The 25301-nt window shown below is 39.1% G+C and overlaps 1 pseudogene; it reads right to left on the reverse strand.

The window, feature by feature from the left end:
• Nucleotides 1–9219: 9219 nt before the first annotated feature.
• Nucleotides 9220–10235, reverse strand: LOC113896355 (annotated as a pseudogene).
• Nucleotides 10236–25301: the final 15066 nt, after the last annotated feature.

Here is a 25301-nt window from a genome sequence, read left to right on the forward strand (position 1 = left end):
TCAAGAATGTGATACATTTTCCATTTTCACAGTTAATATTTGTCTCTAAGGATAACTTTTTATTTTCATTTCCCTGCCTTGCTCATCTGCATTAGATATGGTAGACATTATTAAGTTTTTGTTGTTAATTTGAATGAATCTTCATTTCTAATTTTTTTCTATAAATGAATTACATAGCATATTAGAAAACTATTGATTTTCACTTATCATTTAATGACTGATTTTTAAATTAAATGTCAGTGGGCCTTCCAGAAGGTTGCAATCAAGGTGTCAGCCAGGGCTGCAGGCATCTCAAGATTGGATTGGTAGCTGTCCACTTTCAAGCACACTGATGAAGCTGTTGGCAGAATTCACTTGTTCACAGAATATTGTCCAGAGAATTCCTTCAGTTCCTCAACACATGGCCTCCTGGTGTGGCAGTTGGGTTCTATCAATGTGAGCCATCAAGAACGCACCCATGGCTGATTCACGTCAATGTATGGCAAAAACCACTACAATATTTAAAGTAATTAGCCTCCAATTAAAATAAATAAAATAAATTAATTAATTAAAAAAAAGAATGCAAGAGAGAGAGTCAGCAAGAAGAAAGCCAGAATTTTATTTACTCTGTTCCCAGTGACTTCCCAATATTTCTTCCACATCCTCATTGTAGGAAGTGGGTTTCTATGTACATCTCACACTCAATGAGAGGGAAATACACAGGTCATGAAACCATGGCTGGGGTCGGTAAGAACATCTCTGATACTGCTCAGCATAGAGGTTTCATCCTCTGTAAGGACTCTGTGCTCCAAGCAACTTAAGCCTCAGGTCCTGTCCATCTGTTTTCCAGCATATTTCCAAATTCATCAAACAACTATGATCTCAACAAAAATTCCCTGGACAAAAGTTAGCATATGGGTAGAATTTTCCCAGAGATCAAATTGCCAACATCTGCTGGATCATCAAAAAAGCAAGAGAGTTCCAGAAAAACATCTATTTCTGCTTTATTGACTATGCCAAAACCTTTGACTGTGTGGATCACAATACTGAAAAATTCTTCAAGAGATGGGAATAACAGACCACCTGACCTGCCTCTTGAGAAATCTGTATGCAGGTCAGTAAGCAAGAGTTAGAACTGGACATGGAAGAACAGACTGGTTCCAAATAGGAAAAGGAGTATGTCAAGGCTGTATATTGTCACCTTGCTTATTTAACTTATATACAGTGTACATCATGAGAAACGCTGGGCTGGAGGAAGCACAAGCTGAAATCAAGATTGCCGGGAGAAATATCAATAACCTCAGATATGCAGATGACACCACCCTTATGGCAGAAAGTGAAGAAGAACTAAAGAGCCTCTTGATGAAAGTGAAAGAGGAGAGTGAAAAAGTTGGCTTAAATCTCAACATTCAGAAAATGAAGATCATGGCATCCAGTCCCATCACTTCATGTCAAATAGATGGGGAAACAGTGGAAACAGTGGCTGACTTTATTTTGGGGGGCTCCAAAATCACTGCAGATGGTGATTGCAGCCATGAAATTAAAAGATGCTTACTCCTTGGAAGGAAAGTTATGACCAACCTAGATAGCATATTCAAAAGCAGAGACATTACTTTGCCAACAAAGGTCCGGCTAGTCAAGGCTATGGTTTTTCCAGTGGTCATGTATGGATGTGAGAGTTGGATTATAAAGAAAGCTGAGTGCCGAAGAATTGATGCTTTTGAACTGTGGTGTTGGAGAAGACTCTTGAGAGTCCCTTGGACTGCAAGGAGATCCAACCAGTCCATCCTAAAGGAGATCAGTCCTGGGTGTTCATTTGAAGGATTGATGTTGAAGCTGAAACTCCAATACTTTGGCCACCTGATTCAAAGAGCTGACCAATTTGAAAAGACCCTGCTGCTTGGACAGATTGAGGGCAGGAGCAGAAGGGGATGACAGAGGATGAGACGGTTGGATAGCATCACTGACTCAATGGAAATGGGTTTGGGTGGACTCCGGGAGTTGGTGATGGACGGGGAAGCCTGGCGTGCTGCAGTTCATGGGGTTGCAAAGAGTCAGACACGACTGAGTGACTAAACTGAACTGAGAATTTCCCCTTCACTGGGTACTTCTGCAGAACCTACTCTGCAGCTTCAGGTCATGCAGTCTCAAGTAGACCCTTGATTTCTGATATACCTGGAGAGCCCCTCCATCAACATCAGAACAACCTGTAGCCATTCCATAGATAAATGTATAATAATAAATATTCCCAGTGAATCTGATTGTTTCTAAGTAGAGGCAATGGCAACCCACTCCAGTACTCTTGCCTGGAAAATCCCATGGACGGAGGAACCTGGTAGGCTGCAGTCCATGGGGTCGCACAGAGTCGGACATGACTGAAGCGACTTAGCAGCAGCAGAGATGAATCAACTCACTCCAGAATATATATATTTTTCAGATTTCTTTGTGTTATTAAACTCTTGAAGATGTTAATAAAATGTGATTTTGGCTTATGTATTTTTTTCTAGTGGATAAGGTGGGATGTAAGTGGATAGTGTTGTGATGGAGCCATCTAAATCCTGTCCATGAAGCCTTCTTGACTCAGAGACCTCTCTGCTGAGAATGCAGAGATTGCTTTATCATTAGGTGACATGAGAAAACTTTAATTTATACAAAAATCAAATGGAGTATAGAGGAAAGGATGCGATTTACCTGTGTGGTGATAAGTGAAAAAGGGTATTTTTAGAGGACATCACATGGCAGATATCTGGGGGTGGATAGGAGAGGGAGAGACTGAATGTTGAGCCATTTAAATAATGAGTGCAGGGCAAAAATGTGCTACTAATCAGAAGTTGTTTCACGTGAATAGAAGGGATAAGGTACTAGGGTCATTGGCAAACATGATTTCCAGGAAATGGGATACGAAAACCAGTGGTGGTTATGTTTGTCCCATGAATGTGACATGTGCTTTGTCCTTTTCCCAATGCTCTCGGAGAATATCCTTTACTAAGTGGAAAGTGAGCAGAGGTGGATTGAAGAAAGTGGAGGTAAGTGTTGGGGACATTTAAAATATTTGTACAATAGAAAAAATAATATTAACTGATCTCATGGCATATTGTGTAGAGGAGATCTGATATTAGGGCCAAAGATGTGTGTACAGGACACAGTGGATGACAAACATAGATATTGATGTTTATGTAGTAAAAATTAGTGATGAGCTTTTTTCAGTTTCTCCTCACATGATGAGTACCTTTTAAGGAAACAGAAATCTTTTCACTGCTTGATGTGAAATTGAGAAATTTCTATCTCATTCCTTATTCATTGTTATTTATAGTAAATTTCAAACACTAACTTTATTCTGTGAGTCTTAATCTTACAGTAACTATGAGAGAGAAACAGATCCCAGTGAGGTTCTTGATAATAAATAGGAGCAAACCATACTTTCCCCCCTCTCTCTCAGGAATTCTTAGATATGTCTGTAGAAGTCAAGGGATCCTAAGAGGAAGAATAAATGTTAAATTGCCTTCACTTTTTCTTATAACATAGTAGAATACTTGTTCAATGTTATATAAAGTAGAGCCATGTCTAATCTCTGCCATTTCTGTGTTACATTTGAGTGTACAAACAAATGATATTCAGCCCCTGCCCTCAACCTGGTAAAAGTCTTATTGTGTAAACAAGAAAACGTCAAGGTCAGTCAGGCATCCGGGATAAAGGGCTAATGGTACACAATTAATTAATTTGAAACACATCAACCTCAGAGTAGATGACAGGAGGGATGTCAACATTTATTTACATATTACCACATGCACATATTATCTGCTTAATCCACAAGTGCTTTAAGCTGTATGTGATTAAAAAGGAGGAATCAGAATGCCCCAGAGTAAAAAAATGACTATTCCACAGGGTTAAAGATTTAGAGGACCTGATGGGGAAAATCAACTTTTCTGCCTGAAAAGCACATAAGTTGAAATGACACATTGACCTATTAAAGTGGTGAATATGATAGTGTACAATTATTGATCTATTAGTAGGTCAAAACATTATTGTAACAAGTACTTTAGGTTACCTCCTTTCTAGCACCTTCTCAGTTAAGAACTTCTTATCACTATTCTACAAATGAGAAAGTTAAACAGAAAGATGTTTTCTTTTATACTCAAGGTCACAATTTGCAAAATCAGGTAACTTATGAATTCCAAGATGTTCACTGAAAATTACCTTCATTATCAGGAGGCGATGAGGATGGTGCATAGGAGAACCCTGAACACACTTCCCCATGGAACACATCAAAAATGTGGAGATATTCTTACAAAAACCAAACTGGAAACTTCACAAACACACTTCTATCTTAAAAGCTTTTGCACAGTGCAGGAAACTATAAACAAGGTAAAAAGACAATCCTTGGAATGGGAAAAAATAATAGCAAAAGAGACAACTGACAAAGGATTCATCTCCAAAATATACAAGTAGTTCATTCAGCTCAATACCAGAAAAACAACCCAATCAAAAAGTGGGCAGAAGACCTAAACAGACATTTCTCCAAAGAAGACATATAGATTGCTAATAAACACATGAAAATATGTTCAATATTGCTCATTATTAGAGAAATGCAAATCAATATTACAATGAGGTATCACCTCACACCAGTCAGAATGGCCATAATTGAAAAAATCTACAACAATAAATACTGGCGAGAGTGTGGAGAAAAGGGAACCCTCTTGCACTGTTGATGGGAATGCAAATTGATACAGTGACTTTGGAGAAGAGTATGGAGATTTCTTAAAAAATTAGGAATAAAACTACCATATAACCCAACAATCTCACTATTGGGCATATACCCTGAGGAAACCAAATGAAAAAGACCCATGTACCCAAGTCTTCATCTCAACACTATTTGCAATAGCTCGGACATGGAAGCAACCTAGATGTTCATCAATAGATGAATGGATAAAGAAGTTCTGGTACATATATACAATGGAATATTACTCAGCCTTAAAAAGGAATACATTTGAGTCAGTGCTAGCTAATGAGATGGATGAACCTAGAGCCTGTTACACAGAATGAAGTAAGTCAAAAAGAGAAAAACAAACATTGTATATTAACACATATATATGGAACCTAGAAATATCTAGAACCTATCTGCAGGGCAGCAACAGAGACACAGATATAGAGAACAGACATGTGGACATGGGGGGAAGGAGAAGGGTGGATGAACTGAGACAGCAGCATTAAAACATCTACACTACCATACGTAAGGGCTTCCCTTGTAGCTCAGTTGGTAAAGAATCTGCCTGTAGTGTAGGAAATGCGGGTTCGATCCCTGGGTTGGGAAGATCCCCTGGAGAAAGAAATGGCAACCCACTCCAGTATCCTTGCCTGGAAAATCTCATGGACAGAGAAGCCTGGTGGGCTGCAGTCCATGGGGTCGCAAAGAGTCAGGCATGATTGAGCAACTAACATGTAACACCATATGTAAAACTAGACAGCCAGTGGAAATTTGCTGTATCATGCATGGAGCTCAAATCTGGTGCTCTGTGACAACCTAGAGGGGTGGGACGGGATGGGAGGTGGGAGGGTGGTTCAAGAAAGAGGGGACGTACGTATACCTATGACTGATTTATGTTGCTATATGTCACAAACCAACAAAATATTGTAAAGAAATTATCCTCCTATTAAAAATAAATAAATTTAAAGAACAAACAAAAATAATGTTTTGTGGCAAGAAAAAAAAAGAAACATACTTCTGAAGAAAAAAGAATTTAAAGAAATACCCACATGGAGTTGGGTAGGAAGGTGGGAGAAGTGTTCAGGTTGGGATCTGTGCCTCTAGGATGTGACACAGAAGAGAAGGAGTGTGATATAACACAGGCTGGGGTATCCTTCCTGGGGAGTGAGGGGTTTGAACCACATTTTGGGCACCTGAGCCTGGGCTCTGACATTGGGAAGCGAAATCTTCACTTCACACCTGTTAAAGTGGCTATTATCAAAAAGATAAAAGTTAACAAATGCTGGCAAATATGTGCAGAAAAAGGAATCCTCATGCACTGTTTATGGGAATGTGCAGCCCACTACCAACAACAGAGCAGAGTTCCTCAAAAATCTTAAATAGAACTATTGCGTAATACAGCGATTGTGTGTCCATACATAATATGGACATAATATCGCATAATACACCTGGGTGTGTGTCCAAAGGAGATGACATAACTATCTCAAAGAGATAACTGCATCCCCATACTCACTGAAGAATCATTCACCAGAGCAAAAACTGGAAACAACCTAGTATCCATGAATGAATTAAGGATAAAGAAAATGTGATAGATATTCAGCACATACAATGGAATATTATTCAGCCATGAGAAAGCAGAAAACTATGCTATTCATTACAATATGGATGAATTACATTCATTACAATATGGATGAATTTAGGGGCATTATGCTAAAAGAAATAAGTCAGACAAGGAAAGACATGGAATGTATGGTTTCCCTTATCTGTGGAATCTGAATTACTGAACTCATAGAAATAGAGTTTATTTACTCCCATTTGACCAATTGTGAATGTTGTGGAAATACATTTCATGAATGTTGTAGTACATCTAGATTAGTATTCTGGTGTGTACTTTCATTTATAATATTTTTAGATTTAAATTTCCTTTAATCATTTGATGTGAGGATTTAATATTATTTAATAAGAAAATAAGAGGTTGTAAATTTAACAGAACATAAAGTAGAAATTAAACTACACAAACACATACACATATACACTCAAAGTAGGATTACTTGGATTTTTTCCAAGATTCGTTGACTATCACTTTGTTGTTGCTCAGTTGTTAAGTGGTGTCCGACTCTTTGTGACCCCATGAACTACAGTAAACCAGGCTTCCCTGTTCTTCACTATCTGCTGGAGGTCACTCAAACTCATGTCATCTGCATAAGTGGATATACTGATATACTATTTTAGTAATTTTTAATGAGTGCTATTTCTTCCCAAAATCTAATAGGAATCTATCCTATGTCAAGTGTATCTTTTCTTTAATATCAAAGTTACTCATCAGTGGAGCTTGTGGTGATCTTAAGTGGTAAAATGCAAAGTAAATTAAACTAGTTTTGCATAATATTATTTTCAGATGGCCAATATTACCACTACAAAACAATGTGTGACGTATCTATGAAGTGATGGATAGTCATCTTGTAGAACTCAACAGGAACACTAAGACTCGAGTTATTGGACAGAAAGCCATGGTATTCAAATGAAGCTCTAACCAGGCTGTTTCTAGTATTAATAAAAGGAATAAACTCCCCTTTGTTGACAACTGGGCTATTTGCACTCCTAAGTAATGTGAAAGAAGATAAACTTATTGTGAAGACTGGGGTGACTGAATGTACCTTGGATATCATTGGAGTCACACAGCAATTGAAATATGACATCGCCAACCTATTTTCCAAGTGCATACCCCAGACTAAGACATATTTTTGACAACCTTTCTTCCCTGTGCACATTTTGCATCTTCAATTTCAGATGCCTCAAAATACACTTTTTCAAAACAATCAATACTGATTTTAAAAAAATGTTTTGCTGTGTCACCTTTTAGTCACATCTTAGTTGTGGCACTTGGGTTATCTAGTTCTGGCACATGGGCTTACTTGCCCTGTGGCACGTGGGATCTCAGATCCCTGACCAGGGATTGAACCTGTGTCTCCTGCATTGGAAGGTGGGTTCCCAACCACAGGACCACCTGGGAAGACCCCAAAATATACTTTTGTACTCATGCTACAATTTCAGTTGGGGTTCAGTCAAGAAAAGAGAAACCAATTAGTCATTTTAATAAAGAGAATTTAATACAGAGAGTCAGCTAAAGAGATATTGAAAGACTGAAAATTTAAAAAATGTAAAGTAATAACATAGCCATCATAAGTGAAGGAAGACTTGATTTGAGGGGCATGAAGGGAACACTTTAGCTCTTAGGGCAAAGAGAATTTTACTGACCACTGTTGAATATATGTAAGATGGAAGAAGATGAAAAATAGTGATTTCAAGAGCCCCACCCCAAAGCAAAGCCTAGTATGATGTAGAGAAGCTAAGTGAAGAAAATGATCAGAAATAACATGGTAAACACATTGCCTATTACTACATCAGGGTCTTCATAGCTTCCCCTCTGAGCTCTGTTCTCTTCTGGATGTTCAGCATTTGTTCATGAGCAGTTAGGACCCAAGGTATACAGGTCACCTTTGAATGAAAGATCTGATTTGAGTTGGTAGTTTTCAACCTTGGCCATATACCAGAAACACTTGAGTGCTTTTAAAATTCCTTATGCTCAGACCACACCCAAGTCTAATTAAATCAGAATATTTGATTGTGGTTAGACCCAGTGAACAGTATTTTGAAGTCCCCAGATGATTTCAATAAAACCCAAGGCTGAGAAGCAGTGACACGAATATTCACACATAACCTATGTAAACAAATTTGAAAAATAGAATTTACTGCAGAAAATACACAAGAGCTGTGAAAAACTTATAAATTTTCAATATATTAAAAGGGAATTATTCATCTTTTGAGGATGCTTGGGCCACAAAAGATAATCTGTATAATCTCTGTAGAGGCAGTAAGATTCAGTCAAAGCAGTAATGGACTCACAGAGAGAATAGACTTATGGACAGTAGGGGACAGAGAATAGACTTATGGACAGTAGGGGAAGGAGAGGGTGGGTTGAATTGAGAGAGTAGCATGGACAGTAGGGGACAGAGAATAGACTTATGGACAGTAGGGGAAGGAGAGGGTGGGTTGAATTGAGAGAGTAGCATGGAAATATATACATGACCATAGAGAAAACAGATACCAAGTGGGAATTTGCTATGTGACACAGGGAGCTCAGCCCAGTTCTCTGTGACAACCTAGAGAGGTGGGATGGGGTAGGAGATGGGAGTGGGGTTCAGGGGGAGGGGACATATGCATACCTATGGCTGATTCATGTTGATGTATGGCAGAGGCCAACACAATATTGTAAAGCAATCACCTCCCAATTTAAAAAAAAGAAAAAAAAATATTCAGCCAAGGAATGATTTTGATGCACAAGAATCCTAGAAATCTCACCCATCACATTAAAGACATAAAAGAAAAGTAATATTTAACTATGAGGTTAAGCAAAAGGAGAAGTAAAGCCATGAGAGCTACAAAAACTGATGTATGAGAGAGGTAGAATTTTCAGGTCTAGATTTAATCTTGCTACATTTTGCAACCTACCCTCCAAATGGATAACACAGGTACTAAGTGTAGAACATTTTGCTGAGAAACCTCCGAATGGCCCTTTTGATGTCCTTGTTCCTCAGACTGTAGATGAAGGGGTTCAGCATGGGAGTGAGCACAGTGTACATCACTGAGGCCACTGCAAACTTCCTAGAAGATTGTGAGATGGCTGAACTGAGATACACATCAATGCTTGTTATGTAAAATAAACAAACAACTGCCAGGTGAGAACCACAGGTGGAGAAGGCTTTATTCGTGCCACCTGATGAGGGGACTCTCAGAACAGAGGAGAGAATTTTACAGTAAGAGAAAAAGATCCCTGAGATAGGAAGAAAACCGAAGATGGCACCAGCAGTATACATGACTATGTTATTGGTGAAAGTGTCACAACAGGCAAGCTTGAGGAGTTGAGAAGGGTGACAGAAGAAATTAGAGATTTCTACATCTTTGAAGCAGGTGAGTTGAAGCACAATCCAATTGTGCAGCTGTGACTCCAAAAGACTAACAAAAAAAGACACCAAAACTAAGAGACAGCAGAGGCGTGGGTTCATGATGGCCATGTAGTACAGTGGATGACAGATGGCCACAAACCGGTCATAAGCCATTGCAGTGAGAAGAGTACTATCCATACATCCAAAAAGGAGAAAAATAGACATCTGTGTCAGGCAGCCTTCATAGGAGATGACTCTGCTGTGAGTTTGGATATTCACAATCATCCTGGGGACTGTGGTGGAGACCAAACCAATGTCAGCCAAGGACAGGTTGGAGAGAAAGAAGTACATGGGGGTGTGGAGGTGGGGGTCAGAGGTGACAGCCAGGATGATGAACAGGTTTCCTAAAATGGTGACCAGGTACATAGACAGGAAGAGGATAAAGAGCAAAGGCTGTAGTTCTGGATCATCTGAGAGGCCCAGGAGGAAGAATTCTGAGACACTGGTTAGATTTCCAGTTCTGTGTAGATTAGACACCTTTGGAAAAAATAAAAGAGGGCTGAAAAAATAGGAATTAAGTAACGGGCCTTGCACACTGTGTCCATATTTTGGATTCAAGCAATTCATTTCTAAGATCATACACCCCAGTTCCTTCAGCAATATTTCTCATTATATAACTGTCATTATTATGACAGTTTCTATCTGCTTAGAACTGTTTCCTCATTGATTTCTGTGTTATTCACCTCTGTCTACAAAGTCTTATTTTATAAGACTTCACTGAAAGATGAAAGGGAACAAGCACATTAGAGGTAATACAGCCATATCCATGATCTCAGTTAAATACAGCTTACTTTTTTAGACATAATACAGAATGAGAAACTTCCCCCTTTAAGGAAAAATATAATTTCAATTTAAATAGACTTAGATATAGTTATATTTTATTCAAATGCAATTCTAGATATTTCTTTTATTTAGAATATTTACAGATCTCTATGAAACACAGGACTATGTCATCTAGATTCTAAATTAAAGCTGAAGTTCATAATCAGAAAATATTTTATATGCTATTCAAAGTTTTATCATTATTTGGTTTCTCTGCCTTCCCTCTTTCGTGAAATGAGTGATTACTCAAATCTCAGGGTTATGTTTTAAAAGCCACTTAATATATACTTCATATCTTTGACTATGGTGGACTTCAAATTTCAATCAGTATGGTTTATTTTTTTTATGTTGAGTCATTTATTGTAAGATAATTAATTAAGTGCACATAATACAGCATTCGTGACTATGAAGATGTTATCAGTGTACCAAGGATTATCAATGATTAAATGGTAACAAAATTTAAGAAACCTACTTGAACTTTTTATTTTATTTTTAAATTAATTTTATTTTATTTTTAAACTTTACATAATTGTATTTTTTTGCCAAATATCAAAATGAATCCACCACAGAGCAGAAAAAGAAATAAAAGGAATCCAAATTGGAAAAGAAGAAGTAAAACTCTATTTGCAGATGACATGATCCTCTACATAGAAAACCCTAAAGACTCCACCAGAAAATTACTAGAACTAATCAATGATTATAGTAAAGTTGCAGGATATAAAATCAACACACAGAAATCCCTTGCATTCCTATACACTAATATTGAACTTTTTTATTTTATACAGGCTTATTTGTTTCAGTCCAATACCATCTCAGTAAAATGTCTGATATGTGAGACCACTTTACTCTTTTTGGACCCTATTCTGTACTGGCAGATTAACTACGTCGTTGTTTTTCTTTTTTCAGTTTACTGAAGTTGACTGACAAAATTGCATATATTTGGGTTGTGCAATGGGAAATTTCTTAAAAGATGTCCAAAATGATGATTTAATATATGTACACATTGTGAATGGTTACCATAGTCAGGTTAATTAACATATCTGTCACCTCACATCTTTTTTATTTGTGTGTGTGTGTTTATAGTAATAGTTAAGGAAATCTCTATTAGCATATTTCAAGAATATAATACAAAATTATTAGCTATAGTCACCAGGCAGTGTACTAGCTCCCCAGAATGTATTCATTTTATAACTGAAAGTTTGTACCCTTTGACCAAAATCTCCCTACTCTCTCCACCAGCATCTCCTCACAACTACAGTTCTAATCTATGGCCCTAAGAGTTTGATTTTCTTAACTTCCACACATAAGTGAGATCATATGATATTGACTGTCTATGTCTGTTGTATGTATTTTAATAAGCATAATATTCTCTAGGTCCACCCATGTTGTCACAAATGGCAGAATTTCCTTCTTTTCCTGGCTGAATAATATTTCGTTGCTTACATATACACACATATATACATACTACATTTTCTTTATTCATCTTTCAACAGACACTTTAAGTGTTTTCATGGTTTCACTATTTCAAATAATATCATAATGACATGTAAAAGCAGATTATCTCTTCTTTGGCATATATCCTGAAGTGGGATTGCTGTATCCTATGGTAGTTCTATTTCAATTAGTAAGTTTTTGTTGTTAAGGAACCTCCCTTCTCTTTCCTGTAATGACTGTACCAATATTCATTCTCACCAACCACACACAACAGTTCCCTTATCTCCACATCCTCCAAGGAACATGTCTTTTTTTTCTTTATAATAAACATCTCAACATATGAAAAGTGGTATTTGATTGGGTTTTTGACGTGAGTTTCCTGGTATTAGCCATGTTGAGCCCATTTTCATGTACCAGGTGGTCTTCCTTTCCTGGTCTAAACCCTCCTATCTATGGTTGACAAATTTGGCACCTGGGAAAGTTCCCACAACCTGCCTTTTGTCTACTAACAGATTTTCATGTGAGTCCTTCCTGACCAAGAGATTGCAATTCCCTTGATTCTGCTGCCTCAAAGTAATTCAGGTTCATTATTTTGGCATGCCATACTATGATTTAATTGCTGCTGCTGCTAAGTTGCTTCAGTCGTGTCCGACTCTGTGTGACCCCATAGACGGCAGCCCACCAGGCTCCCCCATCCCTGGGATTCTCCAGGCAAGAATACTGGAGTGGGTTGCCATTTCCTCCTCCAGTGCATAAAAGTGAAAAGTGAAAATGAAGAGGCTCAGTCACGTCTGACTCTTAGCGACCCCTTGGACTGTAGCCCACCAGGCTCTTCCGTCCATGGGATTTTCCAGGCAAGAATACCAGAGTGGGTTGCCATTGCCTTCTCCCATGATTTAATTGAGAAACATTCAAAATAAATAATATAAACACATCTGGGAAGATTCCTTATCTGTCAGTTAGACAATAATTGAACCTATCTAAGAGGACTGTAGATGGGGGAAACAGTGGAAACAGTGTCAGATTTTATTTTGGGGGGCTCCAAAATCACTGCAGATTGCAGCCATGAAATTAAAAGACACTTACTCTTTGGAAGGAAAGTTATGACCAACCTAAATAGCATATTCAAAAGCAGAGACATTACTTTGTCAACAAAGGTCCATCTAGTTAAGGCTATGGTTTTTCCAGTAGTCATGTATGGATGTGAGAGTTGGACTGTGAATAAAACTGGGCACCGAAGAATTGATGCTTTTGAACTGTGGTGCTGGAGAAGACTCTTGAGAGTCCCTTGGACTGCAAGATTCAACAAGTCCATTCTAAAGGAGATCAGTCCTTGGTGTTCATTGGAAGGACTGATGCTAAAGCTGAAACTCCAGTACTTTGGCCACCTCATGTGAAGAGTTGACTCATTGGAAAAGACCCTGATGCTGGCAGGGATTGGGGGCAGGAGGAGAAGGGGACGACAGAGGATGAGATGGCTGGATGGCATTTCCGACTCGATGGACATGAGTTTGAGTGAACTCCAGGAGTTGGTGTTGGACAGGGAGGCCTGTCAAGCTGCGATTCATGGGGTTGCAAAGAGTTGGACATGACTGAGTGACTGAACTAAACTGAACTGAACTGAAGAGGACTACTGGGCTTCCCAGGTGGTTCAGTGGTAAAGAATCCTCCTGCCAATGCAGGAGTTGTGGGTTCGATCGCTGGGTTGGGAAGATCCCCTGGAGAAGGAAATGGCAACCCAGTCCAGTATTCTTGCCTGAGAAATCTCATGGACAGAGAAGCCTGATGGGCTACAGTCCATAGGGTTGCAAAGAGCTGGACACCACTTTAGCAACTAAACAGCAGCAGTAGCAGAATGGATTATATGACAGAAGAGTTCAAAGCCTTTCCTGTGCCAGGACACCAGAACATGGAATGATAGAAAATTTTAAAATATGTCTCTGCAAGTGCAGTAAAATGTACTGTCCCCATATTTTCTGACTCTTTTCCCCCTATACTTATAAAAACTTCTGAAATGGTGTTTTGATCATTGAAATCTGAAGATTAAATGGAAAATAATAGGCCCCATAGAAAGTCCATGGCATAAAAACAAATACTATTTTATTTTGTCTCTAGTCCTATGGGATATTCTGAAAAGGATGACAACACTGGCATGAATGGTGCACTATGCAAAAGCTATATTGCCCACACTTTGTTTCTGTGAAAACTGGAAGGGTTTATTCAACACTTAACTGAGTTTTTTTTTTTTTTTTTTAATTCTTGGGGCCACTTCTGTGCTATCAAGTTATAGGCTCTGGGGAATCAGAAATAAATGACCCTCACTCAGTTCTCTTCATATTTGAAGGATATACTTGTATAAACAAAAATAAAATGTCCTGTCAGGGATATAGGGAAACCATAACATCAGATCAACAAATGTTTAAATCTGATGATGTGAGACTTACCATAATCATTATTAGGAACAAAATATCAAAAAGGTATTTTGCACTTTCTTTATGCATCCATCACATAGTTATTGAACAGAGGGCAACAGTTATTTGTTTAGTCCTAATTCAGTGGGTTTGTATCAATGAGGAATCAACCCAGTTGATAATCCTAAATCTCACAGATTCTAAGAAATTTCCCCATAGCACACGAAGAATTGGTAGAGCTATAGGATTCAAAATTCCATTTTTCTTCTCTGAGTCCTGCCCTAAATTTCACTGTTTTCAGACTTACTGAAAGTTTTCAGCAGGAGTACAGAGGTATAACAACAGATGCACCTGGGGTATATTATTTTGAACTGTTTTCAGTTTCCAGAAACCAAGACTCTGATATTTATGTCTCTTTTCATGATTGATTCAGTTGATTATAAATACAGAGGAGAAAGTGGATAGATGATGTGAAATCAAGGAACAGCATCAACAGAGAGATCTACCCTGAAAATTTCAGGTGCCAATTATTTCTTTGACCTTTGCCTGTGATCTCAGACATTCCTCCTAAAGTTGATGCAGCAAGTGCTACCCACTCCCTTCTTCTGTGTCCTCCAGAAAACTCCAAGGGAAGGGGCATAATGAGCAGGGAGTCTCTACCAGGGCTGACAGGGAAGTGACAGGACTGGGTGAAAACAGAAAAATAGCCCAGGTGCTCTGTGTCTGGAATCAGCCTTCCCAGGGTGACTGGCTTCAAAGAGGTTTTAACATTTTCTACCTCATGACGTGATACATGTGACATAAAATGTGCTTCTTGAGGAGCTGTGAAGACATGTGGAGGAGTGCACCCCTCAACTGTTGCAGCCCCTCTGCCCTGCATTCACCATGTTTCTCCGCACCCAGGGGGGGAGCCAGCCAGCCCAGGCTTCAGGCATGTGCCAGGACCTGCCCTTCAGCAGCTCCCATGCCTGGGACCTATGCCTGGCTGCCTTGCCTGCAGCCCACCAGACTCACACATCCCTGGAGGTGAGCCTAGGGCAGGCAGTGAAAAAAAATATTGTCCTTCTTTCTTCTTAATAAAATAATAATAACTGTGGCTTTGTAATAGAGCCTGAAGTCAGGTAGGTTGATTCGTCCAGTTCCATTCTTTTTTCTCAAGATAGCTTTGGCTATTCGGGGTTTTTTGTATTTCCATACAAATTGTGAAATTATTTGTTCTAGCTCTGTGAAGAACCGTTGGTAGCTTGATAGGGATTGCATTGAATCTATAAATTGCTTTGGGTAGTATACTCATTTTCACTATACTGATTCTTCCAATCCATGAACATGGTATATTTCTCCACCTATTAGTGTCCTCCAAAGGAGGCAAGAATATACAATGGATTAAAGACAATCTCTTTAACAAGTGGTGCTGGGAAAACTACTCAACCACTTGTAAAAGAATGAAACTAGAACACTTTCTAACACCATACACAAAAATAAACTCAAAATGGATTAAAGATCTAAACATAAGACCAGAAACTATAAAACTCCTAGAGGAGAACATAGGCAAAACACTCTCCGACATACATCACAGCAGGATCCTCTATGACCCACCTCCCAGAATATTGGAAATAAAAGCAAAAATAAACAAATGGGACCTAATTAAACTTAAAAGCTTCTGCACAACAAAGGAAACTATCAGCAAGGTGAAAAGGCAGCCTTCAGAATGGGAGAAAATAATAGCAAATGAAGCAACTGACAAACAACTAATCCAAAAAATATACAAGCAACTCCTACAGCTCAACTCCAGAAAAATAAATGACCCAATCAAAAAATGGGCCAAATAACTAAATAGACATTTCTCCAAAGAAGACATACAGATGGCTAACAAACACATGAAAAGATGCTAAACATCACTCATTATCAGAGAAATGCACATCAAGACCACTATGAGGTATCATTTCACACCAGTCAGAATGGCTGCAATCCAAAAGTCTACAAGCAATAAATGCTGGAGAGGGTGTGGAGAAAAGGGAACCTTCTTACACTGTTGGTGGGAACGCAAACTAGTATAGTCACTATGGAGAACAGTGTGGAGATTCCTTAAAAAACTGGAAATAGAACTTCCTTATGACCCAGCAATCCCACTGCTGGGCATACACACTGAGGAAACCAGAAGGGAAAGAGACACGTGTACCCCAATGTTCATCGCAACACTGTTTATAATAGCCAGGACATGGAAGCAACCTAGATGCCCATCAGCAGATGAATGGATGAGAAAGCTATGGTACATATACACAATGGAGTATTACTCAGCCATTAAAAAGAATACATTTGAATCAGTTCTAATGAGATGGATGAAACTGGAACCTATTATACAGAGTGAAGTAAGCCAGAAAGAAAAACACCAATACAGTATACTAATGCATATATATGGAATTTTTAAAGATGGTAACAATAACCCTGTGTACGAGACAGCAAAAGAGACAGTGATGTATAGATCAGTCTTATGAACTCTGTGGGAGAGGGAGAGGGTGGGGATATTTGGGAGAATGGCACTGAAACATGTATAATATCATGTATGAAACGAGTCGCCAGTCCAGGTTCGATGCACGACACTGGATGCCTGTGGCTGGTGCACTGGGACGACCCAGAGGGAGGGTATGGGGAGGGAGGAGGGAGGAGGGCTCAGGATGGGGAACACAGGTATACCTGTGGCGGATTCATTTCGATATTTGGCAAAACTAATACAATATTGTAAAGTTTAAAAATAAAATAAAATTAAAAAAAATAATATGTGCACTTATAATTTGGAAGAGATGATGCAGATGTAATCAACCAAGAAACACAAAAACACACCCCAGAGCCTGACACTTAGGAAGCCTTGAATAACAGTACCTGATACTTTAATTAATGTCATCCTACTCAGTCTCCCCATGACTGCTTTCATAATGAATTGAAGTGCTCAGGGGAAGGTTACAGAGACCCATTGGCTGCTTTGTTGGGTGGGGTGCCAGCCAGAGTCAGAACCAGTGATGGTGGAAGCAGGACTCTGAATGAGAGTTCTCACACCCTAACTGGAGCAAAGATCGTGAAGATCACAGGGCTCTAATCTGAAATTTGTATACTGGTGTCCTCCCACCTGTCTATCCCAACTGTTACATTTGTCTTATAGTGGGAAAATTCATGTTCTCAACATTCCCTTCATCCATCCCTGTCTTACTTACTGGGCTGGGCTGCATCTCTGCTAGAACATGACCAAGGAGCACAGACTCACTGCCCGTCTCCTGCGTGGTGTGTGATGAAGTCTCAGGGTTCCTCCTCAGGATGGTCAGGAAGACACACTCAGGCTGGACCTTCTGATGTGGGTTCCTACAAAGGATGGAGACATAGGAGTGGACTCACAATATTAGAACAGGCAAATTAGCGAGCTGGAGGCACTGACAGTTATTCACAATGGTATGACCGTAGGGATCAGTGCTCAAAGCTCATCATTCACCAGTTGGTCCATGTTGGTCCAGTCTCTGGAGACTCGTTAATATTAATGCAACAGGAAAAGGAGAAAAGTGAATGTCTTGGGAAGGGTCTAGATCTCTCCTCTTCTCAGGGGGTTGTTTACTTGTACTTGTTGCTTCCTACTTCCAAGTTGTAGGATGATGACATAAAATTCAGACTTCTTTTCCTCAGTTTAATCATGTGATGTGTGATTTTGATATTTGTAAATCCATTTTATTAATCATGAAATCTATGCTGTATTATGCCTTCTATACCAAAAATGTGATGCACTTTCCATTTTCTCAGTTAACATTTGTCTCTAAGTATAAATTTTTGTCTTCATTGTCTTCAGTTCAGTTCAGTTCATTCGCTCAGTCATGTCCAACTCTTTGCGACCCCGTGAATTGCAGCACGCCAGGCCTCCCTGTCCATCACCAACTCCAGGAGTTCACTCAGACTCACGTCCATCGAGTCAGTGATGCCATCCAGCCATCTCATCCTCTGTCGTCCCCTTCTCCTCCTGCCCCCAATCCCTCCCAGCATCAGAGTCTTTTCCAATGAGTCAACTCTTCGCATGAGGTGGCCAAAGTACTGGAGTTTCAGCTTTAGCATCATTCCTTCCAAAGAAATCCCAGGGCTAATCTCCTTCAGAATGGACTGGTTGGATCTCCTTGCAGTCCATGGGACTCTCAAGAGTCTTCTCCAACACCACAGTTCAAAAGCATCAATTCTTCGGCACTCAGCCTTCTTCACAGTCCAACTCTCACATCCATACAAGACCACTGGAAAAACCATAGACTTGACTAGACGAACCTTTGTTGGCAAAGTAACGTCTCTGCTTTTGAATATGCTATCTAGGTTGGTCATAACTTTTCTTACAAAAAGTAAGCATCTTTTAATTTCATGGCTGCAGTCACCATCTGCAGTGATTTTGGAGCCCCAAAAAAGAAAGTCTGACACTGTTTCCACTGTTTCCCCATCTATTTCCCATGAAGTGATGGGACCAGATGCCATGATCTTCGTTTTCTGAATATTGAGCTTTAAGCCAACTTTTTAACTCTCCTCTTTCACTTTCATCAAGAGGCTTCTTAGTTACTCTTCACTTTCTGCCATCTTTAGTCTTGCTTTGGATAGCATTTTGTACTGTGAAGATTTATAGATTTTTATTTCTCTAATTTGAATGAGTCTTGTCTTCTAAGTTTTTCTCCAATGGAATTACGTTGCCTTATTAGGAAAATCTTTTTCATTTTTAACAATATTTTATTACACTGTAGGTGATTTACAATGTTGTGATAGTGTCAGGTGTACAACGAATTGAATCAGTTATATACAAACATGTACCCACTCTGTTCGGAGAAGGCAATGGCACCCCACTCCAGTACTCATGCCTGGAAAATCCCATGGATGGAGGAGCCTGGTAGGCTGCAGTCCATGGGGTCTCTAGGAGTCGGACATGACTGAGCGACTTCACTTTCACTTTTCACTTTTCACTTTCATGCACTGGAGAAGGAAATGGCAACCCACTCCGGTGTTCTTGCCTGGAGAATCCCGGGGATGGGGGAGCCTGGTGGGCTGCTGTCTATGGGGTCGCACAGAGTCGGACACGACTGAAGTGACTTAGCATCTCACCCACTCTGTTTTAAATTCTTCTCCCATATAGATCATTACAGAATATTGAGTAGAGCTCCCTGTGCTGTACAGTAAGTCCTTATTAGTTATCTATTTCATATATAGTAGTGGGTATATGTCAATCTCAATCTCCCCTTTAACCCATTCCCCCTTACTCCATAGTAATTGCAAGTTTAGTTTCTGCATCTGTAACTCTATATCTGTTTTGTAGATAAATTCATTTGTACCTTTTTTTTTAGATTTCACATATAAGTGATATCATAATATTTGTCTTTCTCTGTCTTACTTCACTGACTATGACAGTCTCTAGGTTCATCCATATTGCTGCAAATATTTGACATTATTTCACTGTTTTTATGGCTGAGAAGTATTCCATTATATATATGTGCATTTGCAACATCTGTTTTATCTATTCCTCTGCTGATGGACATTTAGTTTACTCCCATATCCTGGCTATTGTAAATAGTGCTGCAATGAACATTGGGGTGCATGTGTGTTTTTGACTTATGGTTTTTTCCTGATATATGCCCAGGAGTGGGATTGCTGGCTTATATAGTAGTTCTATTTTCACTTTTTTAAGGCACCTCCATACTGTTCTTCATAGTGGCTTATCAGTTTACATTCTCACCAACAGTGCAGGAAGGTTCCTTTTTCTCCACACCTTCTCCAGCATTTATTGTCCATAGACTTTCTAATGACAGACATTTTGACTGCTGTGAGGTGATACCTCATTGTAGTTTTGATTTGCACTTTCACTTTTCACTTTCATGCACTGGAGAAGGAAATGGCAACCCACTCCAATAGTCTTGCCTGGAAAATCCCATGGACAGAGGAGCCTGGCATTCTACAGTCCATGGGATCATAAGAGTTGGACACGACTTAGCAACTACACCACCATGTCTTCTTTGGAGAACTGTCTATTTAGGTTCTACCCATATTACTGACAGAGAAGGCAATGGCACCCCACTCCATTACTCTTGCCTGGAAAATCCCATGGACGGAGGAGCCTGGTAGGCTACAGTCCATGGTGTCGCTGAGGGTCGGACACGACTGAACGGCTTCATTTTCAGTTTTCACTTTCATGCATTGCAGAAGGAAATGGCAACCCACTCCAGTGTTCTTGCCTGGAGAATCCCAGGGACGGGGCACCCTGGTGGGCTGACATCTATGGAGTCACACAGAGTCAGACATGACTGAAGTGACTTAGCAGGAGCATATTACTGATTGGGTTTTTTTTTTTTTTTTTTAATTGAGCTGCATGAGCTGCTTGTATATTTTGGAGATTAATCCTTTGTCAGTTGCTTCATATGCAAATATTTTCTCCCATTCTGAGGATTGTATTATTGTATTGTTTATGGTTTCCTTTGTTGTGCAAAAGATTAATTAGGTCCCAATTCTTTAGTTTTGTTTTTAGTTTCACTACTCTGGGTGATGGGTCCAAAAATGTCTTGCTGCAATATATGTCAAAGAGTGTTCTGCCTTTGTTTTCCTATGAATGTTTCATAGTGTCCAGCATTACATTTAGGTTTTTAATCCATTTTGAGTTTCTTTTAGTGTATGGTGTTAGAAAGTCTTCTAATTTCATTCTTTTGCATGTAGCTGTTCAGTTTTCTCAGCACCACTTATTGAAGAGACAGTCTTTTCTCATTGCATATTCTTGCCTCCTTTGTCTAAGAAAGGTGACCATAGGTGTGTGGGTTTATCACTGGGCTTTCTATCCTATTCCTTTGAGGTACAGGTGGTGTTAGTGGTAAAGAATCCACCTGCTAGTGCAGGAGACATAAGAGACCAGGGTTCAATCCCTGGGTTTGGAGGATCGACTGGAGGAGGGGATGGCAACCCACTCTAGTATTCTTGCCTGGAGAATCCCATGGACAGAGGAGCCTGGTGGTCTACAGTCCATAAAGTTGCAACGAGTTGGACACGACTGAAGTGACTTAGCACCTGCATGCCATTACCATATGTTTTGATTACTGTAGATTTGTAGTATGATCTGATGTCAGGGAGCCTGATTCCTCCAGCTCTATTTTTGCTTTCTCAAGATTGCTTTGTCTATTTGAGATCTTTTGTGTTTCCATACAAATTGTAATTTTTTTGCTCTAGTTCTAGTAAAATGTCATTGGTAATTTGATAGGAATTGCATTGAATCTATAGATTGCTTTGGGTAGTATAGTCATTTTCACAATATTGATTCTTCCAATCCAAAAACATTGTATATCTCTCCATCTGTTTGTGTCACCACACATGTATTGATTCTCTGTTATTTATTTCTTTATTTTTGATGCACTATGCAGCATGTGGGATCTAAGTTCCCTGACTAGGGATCAAACCTACAGTCCTTTGAAGTCTTAACCACTGGACTGCTTAGGGAAGCCCCCCTGAATGGACTAATTTCTTAAATAGACAATTCTCCCAAGGATATGTACAAATGGCTAACAGGTATCTGAAAAGTTGCTCAGTATCACTATTCATCAGGGAAATGCAAATCAAAACCACACAGAGATATCACTTCAGACCTGTAAGTATGGCTAAAAAAGAAAAGAAAAGAAAAGAAGACAAAATCCATAAGACAACAGTGCTGGCAAGGATGTGGAGAAATTGGAACCCTTATGCATTGTTGGTGTAAATAAAAAATGTGGCAACCACTGTGGAAAACAGTATGAAGCATCCTTAGAAAATTAAAAACAGAACTGCTATATGATCCAGCAATTCTATCTCTCAGTATTTTATCAAAAGATTTGAAATTGCGATCTCAAAGAAATAGTAGCATTTCTATGTTCATTGCTGCACTACTCATAATAGCCTAGATTTGGAAACAACTTAACATCATAGACAGATGAAGGAATTAGGAAATGGGAATACTCTTCAGCCTGAAAAAAGAAGGAAATCTTGTCATTTGCAACAACATGGGTGACTTTAGGATATTATGCTAAGAGAAATAAACTAATCACAGAAAGACAAACACTGCCTAATTCTACTTACATAATTTGTCTAACAGAGTCAAATTCACAAGATCATAGAGTAGAATGGTGGCTTCCAGGGGCTGAGGGGAGGAGCAAATGGAGAGTTACTACTTAAAGGGCATAAATCTTCAGTCAATTAAAATTGATAAGCTCTAGAGATCTGCTCTACAACATTGTACATACAGTTAACAATAATATATGAACACTTTGAGATTTGTTAAAAGACAGATCTCATGGTAAGTGTTCCTTTCACAATAAAAAAAGAGTTGTCCTTAGAGACATGAACATTACCTTTCAGTTAATATTTCAGGACATATACCATCAGATTCTTGATGTAGAAGACCTAATTTTCTCTAAATTTCTTGGTCATTTGAATACATTTGATGATGATAAACTCATATTTTGATGTATGTTAATTAATTGCTATTGAAGTATGGTTGCTTTACAATGTTGTGTTAGCTTCTAGTATATAACTGAGTGAATCAGTTATACAGATACATATATCCTTTTTTTAGATTCTCTTCCCATTTAAGTGATGTGCTAAGTTGCATCAGTCATGTCCAACTCTTTGCAACCCCAGCGACTGTAGTCTGCTAGGCTCCTCTATCTATGAGGACTCTCCAGGCAAGAATACTGGAGCAGGTTGCCATTTCCTTCTTCAATTTAAGTAATGTATGTTATTTTAAAAAGTAAGTCTGTGGAAATATAAATTGGTGCAGACATACTGAGAACAGTATGAATGTTCCTTAGAAAACTAAAAATAAATTTACTATATAATTCAGCAATCCCACTCCTGGGCAAATATCCAGGGATAACTTTAACTCAAAAAGATACATACATACATACAATGTTCTTAGCAGCACTATTTACAAAAGACAAGACATGGAAACAATTTAAGTGTCCATTGACGGATGAATGGATAAAGAAGATGTGGTATACTCAAGGGAATATTGCTCATCCATAAAGAAGAATGAAATAATGCCATTTGCAGGAACATGGATGGACCTAGAGATAATCATACTAAATGAAGTTAGTGAGACAGAGAGAAACAAATATCATATGATATCACTTAATGTAGAATCTCAAAAATGATGCAAGTAAACTTATTTACAAAACAGAAATAGAATCATAGACATAGGAAACAAACTTATCATTACCAAAGGGAATAACAGCAGTGGGGGTGGAGAGATAAATTAGCACTTTGAAATTTACATGTACACACTACTATATATTAAATAAACATCCAAGGACCTATTGTATATAGCACAGGGAACTATATTCAATATCTTGTAATAACCTATAATGGAAAAGAATCTGAAAAAGGGTATATATACACACACACACACACACACACACACACACACATATATATATACACATATATATATACATCACACATATGTGTATATAACTGAATCACTTTGCACTATACCTGAAACTAACACATACACATATAGTAAGTCTGAATTTTTCATTAAGGGGTATGAAACCTGAAAGTCAGAAGGAGAAGTACAGGCAAGATTTCTCCTAAGAAGTGGAAATCCTTGGTCCCTACAAAGAGCATTTACTTTTCCTATAATCCAGTACAATTAACATCAACAAATCCTCAGAGACTGAGATAACATGGACCAATTTGGCTAATTAGGAGCTCTGTGCATCAAATCTTCAAGCCCACACAACTTCAAATAATCAGCCTGTGCTGTGCAAGCTTTCAGTTTGCAAGTCCTTGTATAGTTGCACCTGTATGTGTGTCTTCTATTCCCAGAGTCATTGTATGCATCAAGGGGTTCAGGTCTAATTCTGTCTTTCTGCCAGTCCAGAGAATGAAGCCTGAACCTTCATCACTTACCAAGAATGGGAAGGGCAGCGGATTGTTAGTCCTTTGTCATGAGCCAGCATAAAGGAGGTGCAGTACAGTGAGTGCCACTGGAGATACTGGATACGGGAAGGCCTGATGGAGGGTTGTGTCTTGATCATCAGCATAAGAAGCACAATGGGAGTAGAAGATAGTAGGGCACAATAGGCAGTCAGCTCAGAGGCCCATGGAGTTTATGGTATTGGTTCTGGTGGGGATTCTGGGACTTTTATTTAGATTTCTGTTTTTCTCCCACATGGACTCTAGTGCCCATTGGCACCTATCTCACTGGAGCAGGAAATGAGTCCCTGTAAACCATCCCCTAGGGGAATTCCCTTGTGGGCCCAGTGGTTAGAAGTTCATATTTCTGCTGAAGGGGCACAGGTTCCATCCCTACTCATGGCCTAAGCTGCATGGCATAGCCAAAAAAAAAAAAAAGAAAAACAAAAACATAAAACAAAAACAAACAACTGTCCCTTAAGTATTTCAAAGTGTCAGTGATCATGAAAGTGATGATGAAAATGAGCAGGAGAATGATGTCAGCTACACATATTTTGAACTTTGGTACTGTAGAAGCCTCTTGAGAGTCCCTTGGACAGCAAGGAAATCAAACCAGTCAACCCTGAAGAGAATCAACCCTGAATAGTCATTGGAAGGACTGATGCTGAAGCTTAAGCTCCAATACTTTGGCCATCTGATGTGAAAAGCCGACTCCGTGGAAGAGACCCTGATGCTGGGAAAGACTGAAGACAAAAGCAGAAGGAGGTGACAGAGGATGAGATGGTTGGATGGTTGTGTTGAATCAATGGAAATGAGCTTGAGAAAGCTCTGGGAGATAGTGAAGAACAGGGTAGCCTGGCATGCTGCAGTCCAAGGGGTTGAAAAGAGCTGGACATGACTAAGCAACTGAACAACAAGCTATAGACTTGGTATCATGAACCTTTATTAAAGATTCCCTGTTGTTGCTTTGTCGCTAAATTGTGCACAATATAATTTAAAATCCTGTCTGCTCTACTTGCT

This window comes from Bos indicus x Bos taurus, chromosome 7 (assembly GCF_003369695.1).
Source record: "Bos indicus x Bos taurus breed Angus x Brahman F1 hybrid chromosome 7, Bos_hybrid_MaternalHap_v2.0, whole genome shotgun sequence".
NCBI classification, from domain to species: Eukaryota; Metazoa; Chordata; class Mammalia; order Artiodactyla; family Bovidae; genus Bos; species Bos indicus x Bos taurus.